General features: G+C 43.1%; 1 pseudogene; it reads right to left on the minus strand.

Annotated features, from left to right (window-relative positions):
- Positions 1-2,656: 2,656 nt before the first annotated feature.
- Positions 2,657-3,579, minus strand: LOC122552108 (cyclic AMP-responsive element-binding protein 1 pseudogene; annotated as a pseudogene).
- Between the last annotated feature and the right edge of the window lie 2,379 nt (positions 3,580-5,958).

A 5,958-nucleotide genomic window follows, 5' to 3' on the forward strand; every position in this document is an offset into this window, starting at 1 on the left:
ACCAAGGATATAATTCACCTCCAAACGGACCCCACCACCAAGGATATATTTCCCTCCCCTCCTCTATCAGCACCCATGCGCTTTTCCAGCAACACATTTTGAGCTCTGATCTCCAGCATCTGCAGTCCTCACTTTCTCCTCTGACTCTCTACCAGAGAAGGCTGCACATGCGTCCCACTGAACTTTGCCCCCTACAAAGCTGGCGGCTGCGCGTGTCCAGTGAATCATTGCCCCGAATAAAGATGGTGGTGCTTACTCGAGTCAATCGCTGGATGAGGCATTTCCCCGTTTACTGCAAAAACGGGATTAAGTTTAAATTTGTATTTTCTGATGTACACCAAAGGTCTATAAACCTTCTCAACCCATACCAACACCATTTCCCTCCCGCTTCCTGCTGTTTATTTCTATCTTTACCAACAGCTCTCCGTCCACACATCCCGAACCGACCGCGAGGATGATCACGTGGTATAGTCTAGTCCCGCCCCTCATTCACCCTGATTTGTCGGAGGACCAACTGCCCCGCCAGGTCCTCCAGCTCTGTCCCTGCCTTTCCATTGGTCCGCCGCTGACATCAATTACCAGGGGCCCATTGTTGGCTGGAGCATGCGGATTGCTTCGTGGCTTTTGTTGCTATTCATGAGTTACAAGAGTTAAAAATGACAACACCATCTCAAAACCCCCTGATGAACAAGCAGCAAACCTAATCCTTCCAAATAATCCTGTTGACCAATAGCCTGGTTTTCTGTGAATTTTACTTATATCCATCCCAATCCAACACCTCCAAGTCACGAATTAGGGAGAGATAACATAAGAACTAGGAACAGTAGAAGGCCGTCCTGCCCTTTCAGCCTGCTCTGCCATTCAATAAGATCATGGCTGATCATTTCGTGGACACAGAACCATTTACCCACGTTCTCACTGTGTCCATTATTTATTACTTTTTAAAAAATCTAACCTAGCTTTAAAAACGTTTACTGAACTAGCATCAACTACTTCCCTGGGCAATGAATTCCATGTGGTCAAGAAGTTCCTTCTCAATTCAGTCTTAAATTTATTGCCTCTAGTCTTGCGGTAATGCTCTCTTGTCCTAGCTTCACCTGCCAATGGAAACATCTCTCTACTTCTATTTTATCCATCCCATTCATTATTTTATATGTTTCCATTCTTCTGAATTCCAATGAATATAATCTCAAATCTACTCAGTCTCTCTTAAGCCAACCCCCTCAACTGCGAAATCAACATAGTTAACCTCCTTTGCACCCCCTCTCGTGCCAGTACATCCTTTTTCAACTAAGGAGATAAAACCTACATGCAGTACTCCAGATGTGGCCTCACCAGCACCAAAATACAGCTGGAACATAACCTCTGCTTTTAAACACAATCCCTTCAGCAATGAAGGACAAAATTCCATTTGCTTTCTGAATTGATTGTTGTACCTGGTGAGCAACCCTCCTGCAGAAGGATGCTCAGGTCCCTCTGCAGAGCAAATGATGCAACTTTTCAAACATTCAAATGATTTCCTTTAAATGTTACGACAACCAAAGAGTATAAACTTTATATTTTCAAACATTCTATTTCATTTGACAGACCATTACCCACTCACTCAATGTATCTGTGTTCCTCTGCAAAGTTTCACAGTCCTCTGCTCACTTTGTTCCACAATCATCTTAGTGTCTGTCACATGCAAACTTTGACACCCTACTCCAAATGTGGTTCCTACTCCAAATCATCTGTATCAGCTGTAAATAATTGCAGTCCCAACACTGATCCCTGAGGCACACTACTTGTCAATGATTGCCAGCCCGAATAATACTCATTTATCCCCACACTTTGCATCCTATTAGTCAACCAATCTTTTATCCATGCTAATACTCTACCCCTAACGCCATGCACCCTTTTATTATGAACAGCCTCTTGCACAGCACCTTATTGATGGCCTTTTGGAAATCCAGGTACATCGCATCCACTGGGTCCCCGTTGTCCATCTTGCTCGAAATGTCTTCATAGAATTCAAAAGGATTGGTCAAGCATGACCTGCCCTTCATGACCCCATGCTGTGCGTGTACAATGGGATAATTTCTATCGAGATTCCCTGCTATTTCTTCCTTGATAATAGACGCAAGCATCTTTGCCACTACAGAGAATAAACTAACTGGTATATAATTCCCCACTTGTTGCCCACCTCCTTTTTAAAACAGTGGCATCACTTTTGCTGCTTTCCAATCTGCTGGGACTGCCACAGAGTCCAGTGAATTTTGGAAAATTACTGCCAGTGCATTTGTTATTTTTCCTGGCATCTCTTTTGTTACCCTGGGATGCATTCCATCAAGGTCAGGAGACTTTTCTATCGTTAGCTCAATTACCTCCAAACAGTCTAAAACTAGCTGTTCCGTAATAATGATAGTTTCCAAATCTTCACCTACCTTTGTCTCTTTGCTAGTTACTGGAAATATTAGTATCCTCAACTGTGATATCCCATAGCTAAATGCTTCTTCTCATTTTCCAAAGGACCAACATTTACTTTAGCCATTCTTTCCTCGTTATATATATATTTATATAAACTTTTGCTCTCTGTCTTTATCGTCTGTTCTAGTTTATTTTTCTCATGTTCTATGTTACTTTTCATTATAGCTCTTTTGTGGCTTTTGGTTGACCTTTAATATTTTCCCAGTTCTAGTTTCATGCTGTTTTTGGCCACTTTGGGGTACGCCTTCTTTTCAATTTGATTTTTCAGAACAGCAACCCAATTCTCCAAGCACTTCACATACTCTATTTTCTTGCGACGGCATTCTTGAGCTGCTCCCTGTTTTTCATGAGGCGGATTTCATGTTTACGTGTGGTTTCTTCAGCATTCTGGGGCTGGCTTTGCAGGACTGGTGAAGATGCCATAACCATTCTCTGGCCAGCAGTGGAGTTAGGAGTTGTACGGATCTGATAAGTTTGGACATCTCCAGCAGCACCTTGTACAAGCATTTGGCTGCCCAGCACAACGATTTGCTGTCCATCAGAGCTCTGTGCATACTGTGTAATGGCTGCTCCAACCTTGGCTGTAGCTGCGTTGGTCATTGTTCGTGTCTGGAGTCCTTGCACTGCATCTGTACCATTGTTGGCCAGCTGAAGTGCTCCCCCCTGTGTGATAGCATTGTATTTTCTGCTGCTAGTCTGATAGATGGGTGTCTGCATCGTCATTGTAGTAACGGCTGAGACAGACTCTTCTTCTGATTTCTCCTCATCGATTTCTTGGCACACCGGGGGAATTAGAAGAAAGTTCATTCAGAATTTTCCTGTATGAAGGCCGTCTCGATAGAATTTCTCTACCTTTCTGAGAGTCAGTCATGCTATCCACCGAATCCTTGGAGTCCTCACTTTCAGGTATAGGAGAGATCTGAACAGTCTGAACTTGAGGGGACTGTATGACTGAGGACTGAGCTGCTTGGTAACTCCTTGGACTTGAACAGACTGCCCATTCGGCAATTGCACCAAAGTTACTGCTGGACTTGTTGTTGATTGGATCCCAGGCATGGTTATCTGCATGGTCACATGTCGTATTAATGATCTGGATGAAGGGACTGGGGGCATTCTACCGAAGTTTGCTGATGTTAGGTGGACAGATAGGTAGTACTGAGGAAGTGGGGAGGCTGCAGAAGTATCTAGACAGTTTGGGAGAGTGGTCCAGGAAATGGCTGATGAAATTCAATGTGAGCAAATGCGAGGTCTTGCACTTTGGAAAAAAGAATACAAGCATGGACTACTTTCTAAACGGTGAGAAAATTCATAAAGCCAAAGTACAAAGGGATCTGGGAGTGCTAGTCGAGGATTCTCTAAAGGTAAACATGCAGGTTAAATCCGTGATTAAGAAAGCGAATGCGATGTTGTCATTTATCTCAAGAGGGTTGGAATGTAAAAACAGCGATTTGCTACTGAGACTTTATAAAGCTCGGGTTAGGCCGCATTTGGAGTACTGTGTCCAGTTTTGGTCCCCACACCTCAGGAAGGATATACTGGCACTGGAGCGTGTCCAGCGGAGATTCACACGGATTCTCCCTTCTATGGTAGGTCTAACATACGAGGAACGGCTGAGGATCCTGGGATTGTATTCATTGGAGTTTAGAAGGTTAAAGGGAGATCTAATAGAAACTTACAAGATAATACATGGCTTGGAAAGCGTGGACGCTAGGAAATTGTTTCCGTTAGGTGAGGAGACTAGGACAAGTGGGCACAGCCTTAGAATTAGACGGGGTAAATTCAGAACAGAAATGCTGAGACACTTCTTCAGTCAGAGAGTGGTGGGCCCATGGAATTCATTGCCACGGAGTGCAGTGAAGGCTGGGACACAAAATATCTTCAAGGCAGAGATTGATAAATTCTTGATGTCACAAGGAATTAAGGGCTACGGGGAGAATGCTGGTAAGTGAAGTTGAAATGCCCATCAGCCATGATTAAATGGCGGAGTGGACTCGATGGACCAAAAGGCCTTACTTCCACTCCTATGTCTTATGGTCTAATATGATCACTTTCCTCAGATACCCATTGCCGAGTATGCCTTTTCATGCAGTCCTTCCTTTTCACTGGAATGTACATTTGCTGAGCACTTTGTAAAATGTTTTTGAAAATCTTCCACTGCTCATCAACTTCCCACTATAAAATGTTTGTTTACAGTCTACTTTATCCAGATTGTCTCTCATTCTATTGTAGTTCCCAGTGTTCAAGCACATGACCCAGTTATTAGATTTTATCTTCACACTCTCCATATGTATTCTAATTCAACCATATGGTGATCGCTTCTTCCCAGGAGATCCCGAACTCTGAAGTCATTAGTTATTCCTGCCTCATTGCACAAGGCCATATATTGGATAGCTTGCTCCCTTGTCAGTTCCATTTCATACTGTTCAAGAAACCTATCGTGGATACACTTAATGAACTCCTCAAGGCTAGCTTGACTGAGCTGGTTTGACCAATCTTACATGTAGATTAAAATCATCCACGATAATAGCTGTACCATTTTTACAGGCATTAGTTATTTATTTGTTTATTGGCCATGCCAATGTGATGTTATTATTTGGTGGCCTATACATTCCGCCTATCAGTGACTTTCTTGTTAGAATTTTGACTGCATCATTCCTGTTTCTCCTAATGTACGGCAATAACAACAACTACTTGCATTGTATGGAATCTTTCACAATGGCAAATCTCCTAAAGTGCTTCATGGATGATCAAAACATTGATTAAAGAGAATGATTTTAACATACATCTTAAAAGGAGGATAGAGAAGGTTAGGGAGGCTATTCCACAGACTTCTGCCCTTGACAGCTCCAACTGTGCAGTGATGCAGGTGGGGTGGGTTGGAAAGGGAACGTGCAAAGGGGAAATGGAAGACAGCAAGCAGTACACAAAGTCTTTAGGACAGAGGAGGTTCCAGACTGAGTCTGTCTGTCATAGAGAGTATGGCTGCCTCATTGTGTTTGAAACACTGCAACAGGTCCATGCATGCCATGACTATAGTGCTAAAAGAGATTTCTGCTGTCTTAAACAGAGTGACAGATCTTGTATTGTGGGCTTGCGAAATGACAGTGATCTCTACCAAACATGTACGAGGTAGAGTCAGCGCAATAATAAGATGCTGCAACAGGAGGGGAACAGGTAACTCCATACAAAATCCTACTCCTTCTCATCTATTTTCAACTCCAAAACCGAGGGAGTTCCAGAAAAGCACCTTTATATCCCACCACAACACTTTACCCCACAATCGTGGTATATGTGCACAAGGAGGAGTGGAACAGACTGTATTGGGACCCTAAAACACTTGGTAAAGCCTAAAATCATGTGAGTATTGAGAGCCCCACCACATTGTATACGTTTTCTATTGTTTTAACTCGGTTCCTGACTTCCCTTGTTTTCCCTCATGAACCTGTTCAAAGTTGTTTTTACACACACCTGCACCGTCTGTGAATTGAACGC

This window comes from Chiloscyllium plagiosum, unplaced genomic scaffold (assembly GCF_037043375.1).
Source record: "Chiloscyllium plagiosum isolate Xiang-an unplaced genomic scaffold, Cpla_swu_hap1 HiC_scaffold_33, whole genome shotgun sequence".
NCBI classification, from domain to species: Eukaryota; Metazoa; Chordata; class Chondrichthyes; order Orectolobiformes; family Hemiscylliidae; genus Chiloscyllium; species Chiloscyllium plagiosum.